Raw genomic sequence first — 24733 nt, 5'->3', positions numbered from 1 at the left:
TAACTCCCAGAGTATAAACATATGGCACTATACTTAATCACAACTATAAAGTTTCATGTTATATAAAACTCTAATGACCATTGTATAAATTATTCACATTGTACTTTTACTTGAGAGTCACAGTACTGGGTGTTTATTAGTAATTTTTGAAAAGTCTAATGAGCATGAGTTAGGACTAAGACTAAAAATACTAATCAATCATTTCTATGAAAGATTAAAGTGTGAGCGACAAAATAATATAATTTTTACTTGTTGCATCACGCCTTTCATTTAACAAGGCACTTTCATAATCCCAGTGCAGTGTAATGAAAAGTAAAGAGTCAGGCAGAACTGAATTTGAGTTTTGGGTCTATTGCTCATTAGCTTGGTGACACTGGGTATATTATTTATACCTGCAAAGTTTAATTTGCAGGTATTAAAATTTTAATTTTCCTCAATTGGAAAAAAAAAGAAAATTATAACATCTACCTGTAACATTATTATAATGTTTCTAGAGAAAACGTACAATAAAGTACCACATACAGGTTAGTTTAATTTAAAAGCTCCCGAACTTCATATCTGGGGGGCTATACATGACTGTAAATGGATCCACACTACCTACCATTTATATTCACTCCTGTCTGGTTGCCTCTAACTTTTACACAGGACCTCTGCTAGCTTTTCACAGTGCCCCAAGTTCTTCTTGTGAGCTGTGTGCAGACACACTAAGGGAAGCATGGCAACACCGATACCACCTCATGTATGTCAGATAGCTAATGAACTCTTCTGTGTTTGGTGCTTTGGGGTGTGCAAGTTGCCTTTTGTCTTACCAGGGAGCACTGTTATGACCAGGGTACAGGCTCTGGAAACTCTTACGTATTACACACTTAAAGCAACACTGTGGCAAGGCACTCCCTTCAGACTTCAGTTCCCTAGTATCTAGCTAAGTTACAGGAGAAAGAGGAAAATATCTTCCTTGGCTCAAGTCTGGTGACCCAAAATATAGGCTATTTTCTCCAGTTTTGTTTTGTTTTTTTCTTTTACATCTCTGGCCTGAATCCCATGGCATGCTTTTAAACTTTCTTCTCCATGACCTTCTCCCCATGCAAATCCCTAGTAGCCTCAACCACACTGACCAAGTGACATTAGGGTTGAATATAATCCTCTGTAGGGGAAGCAAGAAAATGAGATTATACTATGACTTATGTGAGGTCATATTAAAAAACAGCAACAAAAACTGTTGGTATTTGGATATTAGGTTCTTATTACTACACCTTAGTTATAAGATCCTCTAAATCTTGGAATTTTGTCTTTTCCTAAAAAAGAAAGGACTGTTTCATCACAAACATTATACCCCTTTATCACTGAGAACTTACTGGAAAACTGGCTAAGTGCAACTCTACTAAGCACTCTTTGTGCATTTTTTTGTTAATCCTACAATAAACCCATGGAATGGGCATGATGGTTATTCCTGTTTTTATAGACAAGAATGTGAAGATTTTGAGTGGTCAAGTGAGATGCAGGAGTGAGAGGCTGTGGAATAATTCTGTGTGCAGGCAGCCCTTCTCGACTCGACAATGCCTTGCAGGACTCGACTTTGTAAATTCAGCCATTGCACTGAACAACATCCTAGCATGATACCGAGCTGTAGCTGACTCTCTTTAGGTGTGGGATTAGTGTAATAGAGTGGCTAAACCAGGGACTTCACAAAGAAGCTTCGGGTATGTTTTAATTCTGCCTTTCTTTCCATTCAATCCCATATGCCTTCATGGAAGAATCTCATAATCAAAGCATCTTCAGAAATAATTTCAGTGTGCACATGTGCTTTCTTCATACTGAAAATAATATTTTGACTATTAAAAAATGCTCCTCTAAACTATTGTAAACCATAAAACACAACATAAGAAACAGAGAGTAAAGCAGATGGTCAAACTCAAGTTTTCATCAAATACAAAATAACTTTCATACAATTAAAAAAATCACGGTGAAAAAAAAATATGGGTGAATAACTCTTCACAAATAACTTATATTTTCTCCATGTTCCCTAAGTATAATAAAATAGTTACCATAGTGAATTTGTACCTAAAAGATTTATACAAAATGATAAATCACCAAATATTTATAAAATAATTAACATCAGTTTTCCCAGATATGCCTGATTGCAAACACATGCTGAAACAATCTTGATTTTGTTCCCAGAGAGAAAAATAATCATAACAGCATATTTTAATTGCTCAAAAATAAAGACATGAAAGTTTCACACATTAAAAATGCATGTCTTTGTGTCATGAATTTTGTACTTTCTAAAATGGAAGAATGACATTTAGACATTGCAGAGATTCTCTACCTTTTTTTTTTTTTTTTAAAGCTTATTCCCCACAGGTGCAATTGCAGAAATTCTGCATTGCATGTAGTAAATAATGAGCAGACTTTGAGGGTCTGAGATTATCTAAGATAAAGGAATACATAGATTAAATATCAGTAATGCAAACTAATACTGATAATAGGAAATAATATATAGCAGTTTAATTTAACATGTACACCACTGGATTTCCTTTAAAAATCAAGCCAAACCCATTATCAAGTTTCCCTTAGTTGGATGGAATTTTGCAATGTTAGATTATTTTTTTTTCTAGCATTTTAAAGTCTATTCTCTGTACCAGTTGTTCACAAAATTCCTCCTTCTTGAAATTATTTCCATTTTATTTTATTTTCACTATATATTGTTTTCACAACTCTTAATCTGGTCAACATTTAATTAATTAATTAATTAATTAATTTTTTTTTTTTTTTGCCTTCTTCAGTGACTGAGGTTTTTTTGTCTACTAACCAAGAGGAATACCATTAAAAAGATGCTTCTCAAAGTTGAAAAGAAAATCTTGTAATCCTTTCACTATCCTATCATCCTTCCTTGACAATTTTCTCTACTCCCATCATAGGAGCTATACATTGTTTCAATATGACACCTAAGTCTGGTCTCTTTTAGAGTTCTATTTTATTCCAGCACATATTTTTATCTTTTTGCCAAAAGGTGCTTCTTCTTGATATTTTTTCCAGTTACCAATATCAACATACTTCCAATACAGCAGAACTGAAACTGTGACAATAATTTTCAGTTTCCCTGTATTGCCAAACCTCATGGCATATCTTTAACCAAAACTCATGGAATACTACCTTTGAAAAGCTTTTTTGAATATCTTCCTTCTTCACTGCTATGGACACTTGTGTTTGCTTATTGAGATTATTAAAAATGTTATCTTTTGTCCTTAATTTGTCTCAAAGTTTTTGTTCACATGGGCATGGATAGATAGTTTATGGAAGCACAGAGATGAGCTATTGTCTGGGTAGAAAACCATTTGATTACCCATTGTGAAACCTCTTATCATATTCATTGCCCTCCAAATTTCAATACCAAAGTATAGCCTGAGTCTTGATGTCCAAAGGATCCAGCCTGATTATATTTGCTCCCATCATGGTGTCATGGACACTTAATTCTCCATGAATTTCTCCCACTCTTGCCTTTCCTGATAATGATCCCATTTTTGAAACAACGTCACTGTCCTGCCACTGGAACTCTATACACACTTAAGGCTCCAAGACAAATGTCCTCTTCCTTGTGAAGCATTATTTTACTCTATATAGAATTATTTCCCTTCTTATCCATGCTCTTAAAAATTTTCTCTTTGGGGGGGGGAGTCAAGATGGCGGAGAAGTAGCAGGCTGAGACGACATCAGGTAGGAGATCAGCTAGACAGCTTATATAACCATTGTGAACACCTACAAATCCAACGGGAAATCGAAGAGAAGAAGAGCAACAATTCTAGAAACAGAAAATCGATCACTTTCTGAAAGGTAGGACCTGTGGAGAAGTGAATCCAAAGAGACAGGAAGACAGACCGCGGTGCGAGGGGCCGGCTCCCAGCAAGCGGCGGAGCAACAGAGCACAAAATCGGGACTTTTAAAAGTCTGCTCCATGGAGGGACATCGCTCCAGAGGCTAAACCGGGGGGCGAGGGGAACCCAGGCGGGGTCAGCGTAACCCCAGGTCCCGCAGAGTCACAGAAGGACCAGGGGCATCTGAGTCCGGCAGAGCTTGCAGGTATTAGAGCGGGGAAGCTGGCTAGAGCGACAAAGCCAAGGAGTGAGCTCTCAGCCCGGGGTTACCTTGTGCCAGCCACAGGCTGGGTGAGCTCGGAGCGCAGCCGGAGGCCATGGAGATGGAAGCGACCGGGCGCATTTCTCCAAGTGCCAGCAATTGACCACTTTCCTATTGGCGCGACCGCAGGCCAGGGAGGCTGGGCGGTTGGGCGCTTTTCTCTGAGGGTGCAATGAGGAGAAGAACCCCAAGCTCTCGGCTCCTCCAGGCGGAGAGATTAGGAGGCTGCCATCTTCATTCCCGTCCTCCAGAACTCTACGGAAAGTGCTCAGGGAACAAAAGCTCCCAAAAGCAAACCCGAGCGGATTACTTAGCCCGGCCCCTGGCAAGGGCGGTGCAATTCCGCATGAGGCAAAGACAATTGAGAATCACCACAACAGGCCCCTCCCCCAGAAGATCAACAAGAAACCCAGCTAAGACCAACTTCAATCACCAAGAACAGCAGAAATCTAGAGGAGGAGAAAGCAAATCTTATCTGGACAAAATGACAAGGCGAAAAAACTCACCACAAAAAAAAGAACAAGAGGCAGTACCGAAGGCTGGAGGCCTAATTAATATGGACATTGGTAACATGACAGATCTAGAGCTCAGAACGACGATTCTCAAGGTTCTAGCCGGGATCGAAAAAGGCATAGAAGATATTAGAGAAACCCTCTCTGGAGAGATAAAAGCCCTTTCTGGAGAAATAAAAGAACTAAAATCTAACCAAGTTGAAATCAAAAAAGCTATTAATGAGGTGCAATCAAAAATGGAAGCTCTCACTGCTAGGATAAATGAGGCAGAAGAAAGAATTAGTGACATAAAGACCAAATGACCGAGAATAAAGAGGCTGAGCAAAAGAGAGACAAACAAATACTGGACCATGAGGAGAGAATTCGAGAGATAAGCAACACCATAAGATGACACATTAGAATAACTGGGATTCCAGAAGAAGAAGAAAGAGAGAGGGGAACAGAAGGTATATTGGAGACAATTATTGGAGAGAATTTCCCTAATATGGCAAAGGGAACAAACATTAAAATCCAGGAGATGTAAGAACGCTCCTCAAAATCAATAAAAATAGGTCCACACCTCATCACCTGATAGTAAAATTTACAAGTCTTAGCAACAAAGAGAAAACCCTGAAAGCAGCCCGGGACAAGAAGTCTGTAACATACAAGGGTAAAAACATTAGATTGGCAGCGGACCTATCCACAGAGACCTGGCAGGCCAGAAAGAACTGGCATGAGATATTCAGAGCACTAAACGAGAAAAACATGCAGCCAAGACTACTATATCCGGCTAAGCTATCATGGAAAATAGAAGGAGAGATAAAGAGCTTCCAGGACAAACAAAAGCTGAAAGAATTTGCAAACACCAAACCAGCTCTACAGGAAATATTGAAAGGGGTCCTCTAAGCAAAGAGAGACCCTAAAAGTAGTAGATCAGAAAGAAACAGAGACAATATACAGTACCAGTCACCTTACAGGCAATACAATGGCACTCAATTCATATCTCTCAATAGTTACCCTGAATGTTAATGGGCTAAATGCCCCAATCAAAAGACAAAGGGTATCAGAATGGATAAAAAAACAAAACCCATCAATATGCTGCCTACAAGAAACTCATTTTAGACCCGAAGACACCTCCAGATTTAAAGTGAGGGGGTGGAAAACAATGTACCATGCTAATGGACATCAGAAGAAAGCTGGGGTGGCAATCCTTATATCAGATCAATTAGGTTTTAAGCCAAAGACTATAATAAGAGATGAGGAAGGACACTATATCATACTCAAAGGGTCTGTCCAACAAGAAGACCTAAAATCTTAAATATCTATGCCCCTAACATGGGAGCAGCCAACTATATAAACCAATTAATAACAAAATCAAAGAAATACATCGACAGTAATACAATAATAGCAGGGGACTTTAACACTCCCCTCACTGAAATGGACAGATCATCTAAGCAAAAGATCAACAAGGAAATAAATGCCTTAAATGATACACTGGACCAGACAGACATCACAGATATATTCAGAACATTCCATCCCAAAGCAACAGAATATACATTCTTCTCTAGTGCACATGGAACATTCTCCAGAATAGACCATATCCTGGGTCATAAATCAGGTCTCAACCGGTATCAAAAGATAGGTATCATTCCCTGCATATTTACAGACCACAATGCTCTGAAGCTAGAACTCAATCACAATAGGAAATTTGGAAAGAATGCAAATACCTGGAGACTAAACAGCATCCTTCTAAAAAATGAATGGGTCATCCAGGAAATTAAGGAAGACTTGAAAAAATTCATGGAAACAAATGATAATGAAAACACAACGGTTCAAAATCTGAGGGACACAACAAAGGCAGTCCTGAGAGGAAAATATATAACGGTACAAGCCTTTCTCAAGAAACAAATACACAAATATGTTTCAAATACACAACCTAACCCTACACCTAAAGGAGCTGGAGAAAACAACAAAGAAAGCCTAAATCAAGCAGGAGAAGAGAAATCATAAAGATCAGAGCAGAAATCAATGAAATAGAAACTAAAAAAAAACAATAGAACAAATCAACAAAACTAGGAGCTGGTTCTTTGAAAGAATTAATAAGATTAACAAACCCCTGGCCAGACTTATCAAAAAGAAAAGAGAAAGGACCCAAATAAATAAAATCATGAATGAAAGAGGAGAGATCACAACCAACACCAAATACAAACAATTATAAGAACATACTACGAGCAACTCTATGCCAACAAATTTGACAACCTGGAAGAAATGGATACATTTCTAGAGACATATAAACTACCACAACTGAACCAGGAAGAAATAGATAACCTGAACAGACCCATAACCAGTAAGGAGATTGAAACAGTCATCGAAAATCTCCAAACAAACAAAAGTCCAGGGCCAGACGGCTTCCCAGGGGAATTCTACCAAACATTTAAAGAAGAATTAATTCCTATTCTCCTGAAACTGTTCCAAAAAATAGAAATGGATGGAAAACTTCCAAACTCATTCTATGAGGCCAGCATCACCTTGATCCCAAAACCAGACAAGGATCCCACCAAAAAAGAGAATTATAGACCAATATCTTTGATAAACACAGATGCGAAAATTCTCACCAAAATACTGGCCAATAGTATCCAAAAGTACATTAAAAGGATTATTCACCACGACCAAGTGGGATTTATTCCAGGGCTGCAAGGTTGGTTCAACATCCGCAAATCCATCAATGTGATACAATACATTAATCAAAGAAAGAATAAGAACCATAAGATACTCTCAATAGATGCTGAAAAAGCATTTGACAAAGTGCAGCATCCCTTCCTGATTAAAACTCTTCAAAGTGTAGGGATAGAAGGCACATACCTCAATATTATAAAAGCCATCTATGAAAAACCCACCGCAAATATCATTCTCAATGGAGAAAAACTGACAGCTTTTCCGCTAAGGTCAGGAACACGGCAAGGATGTCCGTTATCACCACTGCTGTTCAACATTGTACTAGAAGTCCTAGTCTCAGCAATCAGACAACAAAAAGAAATTAAAGGCATCCAAATTGGCAAAGAAGAAGTCAAACTATCACTCTTTGCAGATGATATGATACTGTATGTGGAAAACCCAAAAGGCTCCACTCCAAAACTGCTAGAACTTGTACAGGAATTCAGTAAAGTGTCAGGATATAAAGTCAATGCACAGAAATCAGTCACATTTCTTTACACACTAACAACAAGACAGAAGAAAGAGAAATTGAGGAGTCAGTCCCATTTACAATCACACCCAAAACCATAAGATACCTAGGAATAAATCTAACCAAAGAGGCAAAGAATCTGTACTCATAAAACTATAAAGTACTCATGAAAGAAATTGAGGAAGACACAAAGAAATGGAAAAATATTCCATGCTCATGGAAGAACAAATATTGTGAAAATGTCCATTCCACCTAAAGCAATCTACACATTTAATGCAATCCCTATCAAAATCCCATCCATTTTTTTAAAGAAATAGAACAAATAAATCCTAAAATTTATATGGAACCAGAGAAGACCTCGAATAGCCGAAGGAATATTGAAAAAGAAAGCCAAAGTCAGTGGCATCACAATTCCAGACTTCAAGCTCTAATACAAAGCTGTCATCATCAAAACAGTATGGTACTGGCACAAAAACAGACATATAGATCAATGGAACAGAATAGAGAGCCCAGAAATAGACCCTCAACTCTATGGTCAACTAATCTTCAACAAAGCAGGAAAGAATATCCAATGGAAAAAAGACAGCCTCTTCAACAAATGGTGCTGGGAAAATTGGACAGCCACATGCAGAAAAATGAAATTGGACTATTTCCTCACACCACACATGAAAATAGACTCAAAATGGATGAAGGACCTCAATGTGAGAAAGGAATCCATCAAATTCCTTGAGGAGAACACAGGCAGCAACCTCTTTGACCTCAACCGCAGCAACTTCTTCCTAGGAACATCGCCAAAGGCAAGGGAAGCAACGTCAAAAATGAACTATTGGGATTTCATCAAGATCAAAAGCTTTTGCACAGCAAAGGAAACGCTTAAGAAAACCAAAAGACAACTGACAGACTGGGAGAAGATATTTGCAAATGACATATCAGATAAAGGGCTAGTATCCAAAATCTATAAAGAGCTTATCAAACTCAACACCCAAAGAACAAATAATCCAATCAAGAAATGGGCAGAAGACATGAACAGACATTTCTGCAAAGAAGACATCCAGATGGCCAACAGACACATGAAAAAATGCTCCACATCACTCGGCATCAGGGAAATACAAATCAAAACCACAATGAGAGACCACCTCACACCAGTCAGAATGGCTAAAATTAACAAGTCAAGAAATGACAGATGCTGGCGAGGATGCGGAGAGAGGGGAACCCTCCTACACTGCTGGTGGGAATGCAAGCTGGTGCAACCACTCTGGAAAACAGTGCGGAGGTTCCTCAAAAAACTGAAAATAGAGCTACCCTATGACCCAGAAATTGCACTACTGGGTATATATCCTAAAGATACAAACGTGGTGCTCCGAAGGGGCACGTGCACCCGAATGTTTATAGCAGCAATGTCCACAATAGCCAAACTGTGGAAAGAGCCTAGATGTCCATCAACAGATGAATGGATAAAGAAGAGGTGGTATATATACACAATGGAATACTATGCAGCCATCAAAAGACATGAAATCTTGCCATTTGCGACGACGTGGATGGAACTAGAGGGTATCATGCTTAGCGAAATAAGTCAATCAGAGAAAGATAACTATCATATGATCTCTTTGATATGAGGAAGTGGCGATGCAATGTGGGGGGGTTGGGGGAGGTAGGAAAAGAAAAAATGAAAAGATGGGATTGGGAGGGAGACAAACCATTAAAGACTCAATCTCAAAAAACAGACTGAGGGTTGCTGGGGGGAGGGGGGACGGGAGAGGGTGGTGGGGATATGGACATTGGGGAGGGTATGTGCTATGATGAGTGCTGTGAAATGTGTAAAGCTAGTGATTCACAGACCTGTACCCCTGGGGATAAAAATACATTATATGTTTATTAAAATAAAAAAATTAAAAAAATAAAAATAAAAATCCTTCTTAAAAAATGTAAAAAAAAAATTTTTTTTCTCTTTAGGAACTCTTCAGAAAGTCTAGATCTAGAGTCTATACCTTAAATTAAACCACTGTTTATATTAAAATTTTAATAAACATCAATATGTTCATCTTAGTTTTACTTTAAATGTAAATGATATGAACAGAATAGTGTTGCCTACAAGTCAATAAAAACATAAGACTTTTTTTTCACATCATGAGTACTAGTTTGGATATAAGCATTTGCCCTGAATATTTACCTTAAGGAATTTCTTAGCTTTATCTTCCATAACCAGTGATCACATTTACATAAACTTATAAGAATGAAAATATTTACTATAAATCTAGATTATTTTATAATAATGGGGAAGAAGAGACATATAGTGCCTATATATTTCCTCTTTTTGTAATAGTCATATATCCTATTTTTAGGTAAGACAAAAATATGAAAGAAATTAATTTCCTTTCTCATGGTTTAAGAAGGCACACATCTACTATTCTCAGCTATAGGAAAACAGACTAATAAACAAAACCAAAAGCATATACTCTATAGATGTGCTACAACATATGTCCCTCTTTAACTCAAATGCAAATGAATAATAGGGCAGCTTTATGCAATTACAACATGATGTGGTTGTTAAATTCATGGACTTTGCAGTAGGCACCATGATTTGCATCTTATCTCCTCCACTGGCAAATGACATGATTTTTAATCTATTTTGAGGACAACCTCACAAGACTGCTATACATAAGAACTACAGGGTATTATGTATACAAAGCCAGCCACATATATCTACATCAACAACAGAGATCCTTAACTTCATCGGCTGACACTATATGAGGATACAGATGTGATTATACAGCATAAGGTAAGTGAGAAAAAAAGATGGAGGAAGTCTAGAATGATCAGACACATGAGATAAAAATAACATTAGCAACAACTACTACTTTTCTTGTGTACTTACTCTATACTGAGTTTCATAAAACTTTTCGAAATGTTAAATCCTCTAAATCTTGTTACAAATATTCTTTGAAAATACTCAGTTTTACAGAAACAGAGTGAAATACAGGTGAAGTAATGCACACAGGTAGATGAATGGCAAATCACCAATTTGAACTTGGGCCTAACCAGTTCCAGAGATTGCAATATTAATCACTGAAGTTCAAGTATTTATATACTTTCTGCTTGTTTTAGGGTCCATATATCCTTATCTTTTAAGTCTTAAAAATTTTTATAATAGTTATAAGCTTACAATAAACTTGAGAGGGAGGTCCAGAGGGTTCCCATATACCCCCTGCTCCCATACATGCATAGCCTCTGTTATCAACATTGTTCACCAGGGTGGCATATTTTGTACCAAAAATGAATCTACATTGACACATCATAATCACGCAAAGCTCATAGTTTACCTAAGGGTTCATTCTTCGTGTTGTACATCCAGCGGGTTTGGACAAATGTATAATGACATGTATCCATCATTATAATATCCTACAGAATATTTTCACTGCCCTAAAAATCCTGTGCTCTGCCTATATATTCATCCCTGATACACCTACAATATCCCTTGCAACCACTGTTTTTTTTTTATTATTTCCATACTTTTGCTAGTTGAAGCATACCAAATGTGGTCTTCTAGATTGGCTTTTTTCACTTGGTAATATGCATTTAAATTTTCTTCATGCATTTTCATGGCTTGATAATTTTTTTAAAGATAATTTTTTTAAGAATAATATTTCTTAATGTGGATATAACACAGTTTATGTATCCATTCACCTACTGAAGACCATCTCAGTTGTTTCCATGTTTGGATAATTGTGAATAAAGTTGCAATAATCATCTGTGTGCAGGTTGCTATGGGAACATAAGTTTTCAATTCCTGGGGCATCTAGGTGGCTCAGTGTGTTAGAGCCTCTGTCTTCAGCTCAGGTTATGGTCCCAGGGTCCTGGGATAGAGCCCTGCATTGAGCTCTCTGCTCTGTGGGGAGCCTCCTGCCCAGTCCCCGCCCCCCGCCTGCCTCTCTGCCTACTTGTGATCTCGGTGTGTCAAATAAATAAATAAAATATTAAAAAAAAGTTTGTATTCCTTTGGATAAATATCACGGCACATGATTATTGGGTTATATGGTAAGAATGATTAGCTGTGATTTAATTTTTTTCTAATGCTATAAATTTTTCTCTAAGTACTGTTTTCACTGCACACCATAGATTTGGATAAATTGTGTTTGCATTTTATTTATTTTTATTTTTTTTAAATATTTAATTTATTTATTTGACAGGGAGAGATCACAAGTAGGCAGAGAGAAAGGCAGAGAGAAGGGAAGCAGGGTCCCCGCTGAGCAGAGAGCCCGATGCGGGGCTCGCTCCCAGGACCTTGAGATCATGACCTGAGCCGAAGGCAGAGGCTTAACCCCACTGAGCCACCCAGGCACCCCTGTGTTTTCATTTTAATTTCATTCAAAATATTTTTAAGTTTTTGTTGCCTTATGTGTCATTTAGAAATGTGTTAAACCTCTATGTATTTGGGGATTTTCCAGTTATCGTTCTTTTTTTTTTTTTTTAATTTTTTATTTATTTGAGAGAGAGCTTGCACATATGTGAGAGAGAGGAGGGAGAGAGGAATGGAGAAAGAGAGAGAGAGAAGGCAAACAAGCAGGAGGAGGGAAAGGGGCAGAGGGAGAAGCTGACTCCCAACTGAGCAGGGAGCCCAACTCTTGGGGCTCAATCACAGGAGTCCAGTATCATGACTTGAGCCAAAGGCAGATGCTTAATTGACTGAGCCACCCGGTAGTCCCTCCAGTTATCTTTCTGATACTGATTTCTAGATTAATTTCACTGTGGCCTGACAGCAGACATTGTACTTCTATTCTTTTAAATTTTTTAAAGTGAATTTTATGGCCCAGAATGTGATCTTAATTAGTCAATATTCCATGTGAGCTTTAGAAAAATGTGAATTTTGATGCTAATGGATGAAGTCATCTACAGATGTCAAATTATATGCAATTGATTAATGGTGTTGTTGAGGTTGATTGTATTCTTACTAGTTTTCTGTCTGCTGGATCTGTCCATTTCTAAGAAAGAGGTGATGGAGTCTAACAGTGATAGTGAAAACAACTCTCTCTCCTTGCAATTCTATCAGTTTTTGCCTTATGGTTATGGTCCCAGGGTAGAATTTAGGGGAAGAGAACAGAGTAGCCAGAGATGATGATGATGAAGGATTCTAGCTTGAGTAATGGGATGAATTGATATAATATTTAATACTTATGGACCACATTCTATTGTCCATGCAGTATTCTAGTATTAGTATACATAGTATAGTATAGTATTAGTATACATGTATCTAGTATTAGTATACATGTACTAATTTAATGTTCACAACAACCATTTGATAGAGTGTTATTTTACAAATAAGAAATGTGAGCCATAGAGATTAGTCAGGATTACATAGTATAAATAGCAGAACTTAACACCTGGCTCCTTCAGAGTCCAACCATTTAATTATTTTACTCTTTTGCTTAGATTGCTGTGATATTTACTGAGACAGAAATTTTGGAGAAGTATTCAGTTTGGATTTCAGAGATGAATTCTGTTTTGGACTTTTGGATTTTGAGGAGCCTGTGATATAGACAGATGGAGATTTCCAATGACTGCTTCGGTTATATAATCCTACAATTCATGAGGGAACAGTGGCTGGGATATTTAGATTACAGAGTTTTCAGTAAACAAGTAGATGCTGAAGTCATGGAAGTAAATGATATTGTCAAAGTGAGAACAGATGATGGAAGTCATGTATCATGCCCTGTTCATGGGTTTTAAAGGAGATATAAAGATGTAAAACATAATCCCCTCACAGATTTCCATCTGATGGGAGAAATACATCACTAAACACACAATTACAATATGGAGTGATAAGTGATCAATCAGAAGACCAAATCACTGACAACAATTTACCTCCTGTAAGGGAAGGCCATGATCCATGAAACTACTTCCTAGAGGCTGCAATACCCAAGCTAAGGCTAGAATGATGGCTTGGAGTAAATCAGGTGAAGATGAGTAAGTATCAGATTACCTGGGCAGTAGACCTTTAGTTTAGTAGTTTAGTAGTTTAAGCAGCCCAAGAAAAGGTGGTGACAGGGCCCCAGACAGGGATGCCTCTTGGGTAGTGTAATTTCTGTAGGATGGTTGCATTGTGGATGTCTGGAAAGGAAGTGCTGGGAGGTAAGCAGTGGGGAGGTTGCCAACCGACGGAAAGCCTTTTAAGTAATAACCTCTGTTCTCACTTTATCCAGCTTGTGCCTTGACAACACAGAAGTATATCCTATGTAAATGTGGATATTAGAATATTTTGAATAAGCCCTGTATAACTTCATTTGTGTATTCAGATGAACTAAGGAATAAGTCACAATCTCATGCTTAAGTAACCAAACAATAAGAGCCTATTTTTCTTCCACATCTTAAATAATATTTTACATGCTATCCCTGAATTTTACCACTTAAAAATATTGCCATGATAGAAAGAGTTAAAAAAGCAGTGTGTAGGAAACAAGATGCCAGTTTGTTTTTCATTAAAGAAATACTAACATATTGCCCTCCCAAATTTTAATTCTGTTGTCATAATGTACTTTACCTGGGGTCACCCCTGCCTGGTAATTGGAAATCCCTGAAAGCAGAAAGTAATTTGTTCCCATGCATAATTATGTGAAGGAATCTGACCACAGCGTTGGTGGTTACCTAACACTCTTCAAGTTAAATTCTAGACAGTGTTGCAATAAAAATCTAGATATCTAATTTTTTAAATTGATTTCTCAAAATTGCACTGTCACATATTCTTAAGTTTTGTTGAAAAAAAAAATTACCAAATTGATAAAGTGTACTTCCCAAATGCCTGAAAAGTAAATATTTTTTTTATTCTTACTTTTCATAACACTAGCTAATATTCTAAATCATGGTCAAATAATTTGTCCCTAGTCAAATTGGCAACAGCATTTGAACAAATCTGGAAAAAAAAAATCTGGAAAGAGCACAAGAAAAAAAGAGAAACATCTGTGTATTATATGATTTTGCAAAATTATGAATGTATTAGCAAGTATAATTTATGAGATTCTTTTTATTTATGCTAATGTATTACTCAAAGTGTTTTCTAACTTCTTATTTGGAATGTAACAGAGGATTTCAATATGATTGACACAGACTTTATTCTCCCTGTCACAACTAGTTGTTTTTCTCATGCATGTGTGTGTTTTGCAGGGTTCCCACGGAGTTGTTAATGAGCCATCAATTATTTGTGCAAATTGGAAGAAGAAACTAAAAATCTCTCTACTTAAGGTATTAATACATGAATTTATTTATTTATTTATTTATTAAAGATTTTATTTATTTATTTGACAGAGAGATATCAGTCAGTAGGGAGAGAGGCAGGCAGAGAGGGGGGAAGCAGGCTCCCCACTGAGCAGAGAGCCCAATGCAGGGCTCGATCCCAGGACCCTGAGATCATGACCTGAGCCGTAGGCAGAGGCTTAACCCTCTGAGCCACCCAGGTGCCCCCATGAATTTAAAATTGAATATGAGAATATTTGAATTTGAACACAAGTATATTAAACCTCGTACCCAGAAACACAGCAATTTAAAAATATTATTTTGTGCTTTAAAGAAGTTAAATAATCTTTCAGTCAGAGATTCCTTCACAGTGGGCAATTAGGCTGCATTTGATGGAGGAGTAGAGAGCTGTGTATTATATATACACCAGTTGAGGCAAAAGATTGAAACATTATGCATGAAAAGAGGAGGGGAAGGAAAGTTTAAGAGGTATTGTGGTATTTTGTGACTGTTCATGATATTCTAGACATGCAAATAAAGAAACTAGTTATTTTGTAGACCTCTGGGGAAGATGACAGAGAAAGAGGATCCTAAGCTTACCTCATCTCAGAGATACACCTAGCTAACACCCACATCATTGTAACTAACCGAGAAAGACTGGCAGAAGTGACTTTCTACACTTGATCACTTCATCATGAGTGATCCCAAGATTCTTCCCAAACACATTCTCATCAAAAAAGGTAGGGAAGGGAGAGGCACCTTTGGGAACCAAAATAATCTGTGAGACTAACCACGAAAAGTAGGGAAGAGGAAGAAAGGAATCAATCTCACTAACAATTTAACCAAATAAAATATCTAGGAATAAACTTAATCAAGGAGTTGAAAGACCTGTACTCTGAAAACTATAAAACATCAGTGAAAGAAACTGAAGATGACACAAACAAACGAAAGATACCCCACGCTCATGGACTAGGAGAACCAATACTATTAAAATGCTCATACTGTCCAAAGCGATCTACACATTTAATGCAATCACTACCGGATACCAACAGCATTTTTCACAGAACCAGAACAAGTAATCCTAAAATTTGTCTGGAATGACAAAAGACCCCCAGTAGCCAAAGCAATCTTGAAAAAGGAAAACAAAACTAGAGGTATCACAATTCCAGGTTTCAAAATATACTACAAAGCTGTAGTAATCAAAACTCTATGGTGCTGGCACAAAAAGAGACACATAGATTAATAGAACAAAATAGAGAACCCAGAAGCAAACCCACGATTATATATATGATCAATTAATCCATGAGAAAGGAGACAAAAATATACAATAATGAGCCTATACCAAAATAAATTCTTTTGTACAGCAAAAGAAAACATCACTAAAACAAAAAGATAACCTACCGATGGGAGAAGATATTTGCAAATAATATATCCAATAAGGAGTTAATACCTAAAATATTTAAAGAATTCATACAACTCAACACCTAAATAAATAAATAAAATGGGCAAGGAACCTGAAAAGACATTTTGCCAAAGAGGACATACAAATGGCCAACCAACACATGAAAAGATGCTCAACATCCATGGATCACCAAGGAAATGGAAATCAAAACTACTATAAGATATCATCTCACACCTGTCAGAGTGGCTAAAGTCAAAACCAGAAATAAGAAGTATTGGTGAGGATGTGGAGAAAAAGGAATCTTCATGCAGTGTTGTAGGAATGCAAGCTGGTGCAGCCACGGAAGAAAACATGATGGAAGTTTCCCAAAACATTAAAGTTAGGATTATTCTCTGGTCCAGTAATTCCACTACTGTGTATTTATCCAAAGAGTACAAAAGCACTAATTTGAAAAGATATACCTGCTCCTATATTCACTGCAGCATTATTTACAATAGCCAGATATAGAAGCAGCCCAAGTGTCCATGAAAAGATGAATGGATGAGGAAGATGTAGTATAAAAGGTAACACAATATTACTCAGTCATAAAAAAAGAGTGGTATATTGTCATTAGCAAAAGCATGTATGGATCTAGAAGAGATAATGTTAACAGAAATAAGTCAGAGAAAGATACCATGTGATTTTACTAATATGTGGAATTTAAGAAGCAAAACAAGGGATGCCTGAGTGGCTCACGCAGTGAAGTGTCAGCCTTTGGCTCACGCCATGATCTCAGGGTCCTGGGATAGGGTCCCTCATCAGGCTCCTGACTCAGGGAGCGTCAGCTTCTCCCTCTTCCTCTACCCCTCCCCCACAGGGCTCATGCTCTCTCTTGTGCTCTCTCTCAAATGAATTTAAAAAAAAATTAAAAAAAAGAAAAGATGAAAGAGGGGGAAAAAAAAGACAAACTGAGAAATAGATTTAACTATAGAGAATAAACTATAGTGTTTGCCAGAGAGGATGCTGGGCTGGAGGTGGGGGTAGGAATGGGTGAAATAGGTGAAGGGGATGAAGATTATACTTATTAAGAAGAGTACTGAGAATTTACAGAATTGTTGAATCGCTCTATTGTACACCTGAAACTAATAACATTGTATGTTAATTATATAATAAATAAATAAATAAAATTTTAAAAGAGAGAGAGAAAGAGAAAGAGACTGTAGTTGTTTTGATGTGACTTTAATTCTGAGGTCTTTGGTCTGATCACAAAAATGCTCCCAGAATGAATCACAAGAATTATGGCTTACTAAGCATTAAGTCTCAAGGACCGTGCCATATCTTCATCATGAGTAATCCTAAGATTCTTCTTGAACACATTCTTCCTCTCAAAAGGGTATTTTTTCCAAGTCAATAAAATCCTGCCTCCCTGCTAAAAAAAAAAAAAAATTGTATTTCTTCCCCCCAGAGCACATTTTATCTTTTTTTCCTCCTTTGTTCACAATAGAACATTTTAATCACTGTGAGCTCCAAGTAAAACTGCTGCTTCCTGCCATGTATCAAGGCCTGGAGGGAATTGCAATTAACAACCCAGCTTGCAGACAGAAAAATCCTCAGAGTGCAGGCCCCAAACGCAGCACAGAAGTTTACACAGGTGAAGAGAGCAGTCTCCACAAAGCCAGCAGAGAAGCAAAATTAAAAATTGAGTTCACAATGTTAGAAGAGAATTTCACTTTCATTAAAGAATATTATTAATGCAAGGTGCTGGGTGGCTCAGCTGGTTAAGCGGCCGACTTGATTTCAGCTCAGGTCATGATCTCCTGGTCCTGGGATCAAGCCCCAGGTCAGGTTCTGCACTCAAAGCCAAGTCTGTTTGTCCTTCTCCCTCTGCTCTTCCCCTGTGGTCTCTTTCTCTCTCTTATATAAATGAATACAAATTTTTAAAAAAGAGTACAATTAATACAGTCTTCCAATTCTTTTATTTCAGTAATGATCAGCATTCCAGTAGTCACCATTTGGACCCCCTTTTATTATCCATTCATACTTAATAACCATTTCCTATATCTCTATAAATAAATATATATTTATAAAATAAAATTAAATATTTATTAATTTAAAATGTTATTAAATGAAAACATTACTTAAAAATTTAATGGCCACAGATACAACAAAGTTTGCCATTTAATCTGCTTTATTGATGATTTTTTATAACTTTTATAGAAACTTACAGAAACTTGTATAGGTCTAGAAAATCAAACAAATAACAAGCAAAGTCTTAATCTGGAGCATTTGACTATTCTGTGGTATAAATATTACAACCAAGGTCAATTTTAAAGCTATTGATGTAATACTACTGAATATAGAGTTGGGAAGACATATTTAGAGACCAACTATTATATAATTTTTAAATGTCACACAGGTAACATACAAAGAGGTAAATAACCCCAAGAGCAGAAGTAATAGTAAAATAATTAGAAAATGATTAAACTTGATAGTGATATTGATAGTTTTGAGTATTTATTAAACTTTAGCATAATTACTTAAAGTATAAGTCACATAATTTAACTTTTAATAATGTCTGTTTAATCACTGACTTGTAAAATCCCTGAAAACTTAACTGTCAGGTGTTGTGAGCCATCACGAGCCTGCATTCACACTGAGCAAATGGATGGTTATAAAAACTCTGGCTGGGGGGCCTATCCACCAAGTGCAAGTAACTAGTATAAAATAATGCCAATATATTCCTTGTTAGTTTTTTCAAGATAAATGGAGCAAAAATCAGTTTTCTAGAAATCTCTTAACTGTCTTAAGCTTTGAAACCTGAGTCTGAATCTGGCGAAATCTGTGCATTTATAATCCTAGGACATGCTCTTCTCCTTGTTACATCTATTCACTTTCGGATCACTTATTTACCAAAGATATTTGGTCTTGGGTCAGTGTTTCCCCCTTTCCCCCACAATCACCATCATTTTTAAAAGTACATTCTAAGTGGCTCTGAGTGTCATGACCTCAAATCCAGTGAGGTTCCTTTCTTCAATTTCTAGAATATCTCGAATTTTGTCATCACGACCTACCTCAGTCTCAAAATATCTTTAACAAACATCCCATACTTCATCCATCAGCTCTTATACATCTATCCCACTCCCTCTAATATCTCCATCAATCCAGAGATACCACTTAATTCTCCGTATCTGTAAGACTCCTCCTATTTTCAAATCTCTCATTTTATAGTTTTTTTTTTTTAAATTTTAAATGTATTTTTTCATCAGAGATAAATAGCATGCACACAAGCAGAGGCAGCAGCAGGCAGAGAGAGAAGCAGGCTCCCCGCTAAGAGAGGAGCCTGATGTGGGACTTGTTCCCAGGACCCTGGGATTGTGACCTGATCCCAAAGCAGATGCTTAACCGACTGAGCCACCCAGGCATTCCACATGTAAAAACATTTATCCCACATATAAAAAACATTTTATAGTTTTCAAATAGCCTCAATTCCAAGTAGAGTTCATTTCAGCAGTGCAAGGCTGTTTCAACATTTTTAAATTAATCAATATAAAATCAATCATCAATTTAATACAATATTAACAATATATAAAAGAAAAACTATATAATTAATACCATAGATTTGAAAAAATTCAATATACATTTATAGTTCAAAAAAGAAAAGTAGTAATAAAGAGAACTTCCTCAATCCAGGAAAGGACATCTACAATACACTTGTAGTTAATATGACTCTTAAATGGTGAAAGACTAGAAGCTTTTTCTCTAAGACTGGGAAAAATACAAGGCTGTATACTTTTGCTACTTCTATTTAACATTGCCTTTTAAGTTCTAGTCTGTGCAATACAAAAACAAAAAGAAATATAAAGCACAAAGAGAAATTAAAAAGGAAGACTCTTCAAAAATTACATGATGGAGAAAATAATTAAAAAAAAAATCTAGAAACAGGGACACTTGGGTGGCTCAGTCAGTTAAGTCAGCCTTTGCCTTCAGCTCAGATCATGATCTTGGGTTCCTGGGATCAAGCCCTGTGTTGGGCTCCCTGCTCAGTGGGGCCTGCTTCTACCTCTACCTCTGCCCTCCCTGTTCTTGTGCTCTCTCACTTATTCTGTCATGCTCTCTCTCAAATAAGTAAATAAAATCTTTTAAAAAACTTTTTTAAAAAGACTGGAAACAAGTTTCTTGAACTAATAAGTAAGTTTGGCAATATCCAAAGCTTCAGGACACAAGGTCAGTATATAAAAATGTTATATTTCTTAACAATAGGAAGGAAAATTTGTAAATTACTTTTTAAATAATTATATCACAATAGCATCAAAAATATCAAATACTTGGGAATTAATTTAAAAAATGTGTGTAGGATCTGTGTACAATGCTTGTAACCAAGAATAAGAAGAGATTTCTTAGAACATATAAACAATGAACAACACAAATTGATAATTCAATAACTGTTAAATTAAATTTCATCAAATTTTAAAACATTTGTTTTTCAATGACACTGTAAAAAAATAAGAACGCATATCACTGAAAGAAAATATTTGCAAAAAATATTTATAGTAAAAGACTTTTGTAATTCAATGACAAGAAGACAAAGAACTCAATTTTTTAAATTAAGTGATTTGAACAGATATCTCATGAAATACGATCTACATAAGGCCATATGAGTGGATAGTAAGCACATGAAAAGAATATATCATTAATCATGAGGAAAGTACACATTAAAAAATCCATCAATATACCATTTCACTCTCACTAAATTAATAAAAAACAGAAACCTGAAAATGTCAATTGTCGATGAGGATATGGAAAAACTAGAACTCTTATACATTAACTCCAATACTCATTGTACTGGAAGGAATATAAAATGGTACAAATGTATAAAATGGTACAATGAAAAATAATTTGGCAGTTTCATATAAAATCAAATATATACTTAACATATGACCTATAAATCCTCCTGCTAGGTATTTATCTAAGACAAATGAAACATGTTCAAAGAAGGGGTTGCAGAAAACTTTTTATAGCAGATTTATATATATAGTCAAAAAACCAGAAAGAGCCCACATGCCCATCTATAAGAAAATGAATGACTAAACAAATTGTAGACTATCCAAAGAATGGAACACTATCTCGCAGTAAAAAGGAATAAACTACTGATATATAAAACAACATGAAATATTTAAAAAAGAACCACAAAAGCATCATGCTATGTGAAAGCAGCAGATACGAAAGACTACACATACTCTAAATTCTGTCAGAATCAGATTGGGATGAGGTAAATATTCTATAGCTTGATTGTGGTAGTATTTACATGACTTTATACATTTTTTTAAGTTTTACTCAAATTACAGTTAGTTAACAATACATTGTAATATTAGTTTCGTGTGTATTCAACACTTCCATAGAACACTCAGTACTATGTGTGCTCCTTAATCCCTATCACCTATTTAACCCATCCCCACAACCACCCACCCTCTGGTATCCATCAGTTTGTTCTCTATGGTTAAGAATATATTTCTTGATTTGCCTCTCTCATCTCTTTTTTTCCCCTTTGTTCATTTGTTTTGTTTCTTAAATTCCACATGGGTGAAATCATATGGTATTGGTCTTTCCCAAACTTATTTCACTTACCATAATACCCTCTAGCTCCATCTATGTCATTGCAAATGGCAAGATTTCATACTTTTTCATGATTGAAAAATATTCCATTACACATATACACACACACACACACACCACTTCTTTATCCATTCATTAGTCGATAGACACTTGGGCTGCTTCCATAATTTGGCTATTGCTAATAATGTTATTGTAAACATTGGAGTGCATGTATCCCTTTGAATTAGTAATTTTGTATTCTTTAGGGAAATGCCTAGTAAAGCAATTGCTAGATCACACAGTAGTTCTTTTTTTAAAAAGAACTTTTTTGAGGAACTTCCATAAAGTCTTTGAGAGTGGCTGCACCAGTTTGCATATGAAACCAACAATGCAAGGGGATTCCCCTTTCTCCACATCCTCACCAACACCAGTTGTTTTCTGTATTGTTGATTTTAGCCATACTGACATGTGTCTATTTTTATGCCAGTACCAAAGTTTTGATCACTACTGCTTTCTAATATAACTTGAAGTCCAGAATTTTGATGCCTCCAGCTTTGCTTTTCTTTTTCAAGGTTCCTTTGCCTATTCAAGGTCTTTTGTGGTTCCATAGATATTTTAGGATTGTTTATTGTAGCTCTGTGAAAAAAAATGCTGTTGGTATTTTGACAGGGATTGCATTAAACATGTAGATTGCTTTGAGTAAGAGAGACATTTTAACAATATTTGTTCTTCTGATCCATGAACATGGAATGTCTTTCCATTACTTTGTGTTCTCTTCAATTTCTTTAATCACTGTTTTATAATTTTCAGAGTATAGGTCTTTGCTTAGGTTTAGTCCTAGGTATTTTGTTGTTTTTGGCACAATTGTAAATGGGACTGATTCCTTAAATTCTCCTTCAGCTACTTCACTATTGGTATATAGAAATGTAACAGATTTCTGTATATTGATTTTATATCCTGTGACTTTACTGAATGCATGTACAAGTTCTAGTAGTTTTGGGGAGTCTTGGCTTTTCTATAGAGTATCATTTTATCTGCAAACAGTGAAAGTTTCACTTCTTCCTTGTTGATTTGGATGTCTTTTATTTCCTTTTGTTTTCTAATTGCTGTGGCTAGGACTTCTAATGCTGTGTTAAATAACAGTGATGAGTATGGACATTCCTGTCTTCTTCATGATCATAGAGGAAAAGGTCTCATTTATTCTCCATTGAGGATGATATTAGCTGTCAGTTTTTCATATATACCCTTTATTATGATGAGGTATGTTTCTTCTAAACCTACTTCATCAAAGGTTGTTATCATGAATGGATGTACTTTGTCAAATGGTTTTTCTGCATCTGATGAAATGATATGGTTCTTGTTTCTTTTATTAATGTGGCTTGCCATGCTGATCGATTTGTGAATACTGAGCCACCTTTCAACCTAGGAATAAGTCCCACTTGATCGTGGTGAATGATCTTTTTAATGTGTCATTGGATTTGGTTTACTTGTATTTTACTGAGAATTTTCCATGTTCATCAGGGTTATTGGCCTGTCTCTTTTTTACTAGAGTCTTTATTTGGTTTTGTTATGAGGGTAATGTTGGCCTCATAGAATGGATTTGGAAGTTTTCCATCCCTCCCTTCCTTTCTTTGTATCTTTGTATCTTCCTTCCTTTCTTTGCTCTTTTTTTGGGGGGGGGGGGATAGTTTGAGAATTCCTCTTTAAATGTTTGGTACAATTCACCTACAAAGTCATCTGGTCCTAGACTTCTGTTTGTTGGGATATTTTGGATTACTGATCTAATTTCATGGTTATTTGTTCACATTTTCTATTTCCTCCTATTTCAGTTTTGGTAATTTATATGCTCATAGGAATTTATCCATTTCTTCCAGGTTGTTCAATTTTTTGGCATATTGTATTTATAATATTCTCTTATAATTGTTTGTATTCCTATGGTGTGGTTCATTATTTCTCCTCTCTCAATTTTTATTTTATTTATCTGGGTCTTTTTCTCTTTTCTTTTTGATCAGTCTAGCTAGAGATTTATCAATTTTGTTAATTTTTTCACAGACCTACCACCTCATTTCATTGATACGCTCTATTGTTTCTTCTTTTTTCTTTGCTTTGCTTTCCTTTCCTTTCCTTTTCTTTTTAGCTTCTACATTATTTATTTCTGCTCCAATATTTATTATTTCCTTTCTTCTGCTGGTTTTAGGCTTCATTTGTTACTGTTTTTCTAGCTCCTTTAGGTGTAAGGTTAGGTTGCTTATTTGAGATTTTTCTTACTTCTTGAAGTAGGTCCTCATTGCTGTATACTTCACTCTTAGGAATGCTTTTGCTGTATTCCAAAGGTTTGGGGCCATTGTATTTTCTTTTTTATTTGTTTCCATGTATTTTTAGTTTCCTCTTTGATTCCATGGTTGAACTATTTATTGTTTAGTAGCATTTTATTTAACGTCCATGTATTTGTTATCTTTCTAGATTTTTCAATGTGATTGACTTCTAATTTCATAGCATAGTCCGAAAAGGTGCATGGTATGATTTCAGCCTTTCTGTATTTGTTGAGGCCTCTTTCGTGACTAACGTGATCTGTTCTGAAGAATATTCCATGCACATTTGAAGGTGTTCTGCTCTTTTAGGATGGAAGGTCCTGAAAGTATGTGTGAAATTCATTTATTCCTGTGTATCATTCAAAGCCATTGTTTTCTTGTTGATTCTCTGTTTGCATAATCTGCCCATTGATGT

The sequence above is a fragment of the Martes martes genome (assembly GCF_963455335.1).
Source record: "Martes martes genome assembly, chromosome: 1".
NCBI classification, from domain to species: domain Eukaryota; kingdom Metazoa; phylum Chordata; class Mammalia; order Carnivora; family Mustelidae; genus Martes; species Martes martes.
The sequence above is the reverse complement of the archived record's forward strand: the minus strand, read 5'-3'. Positions refer to the sequence as shown.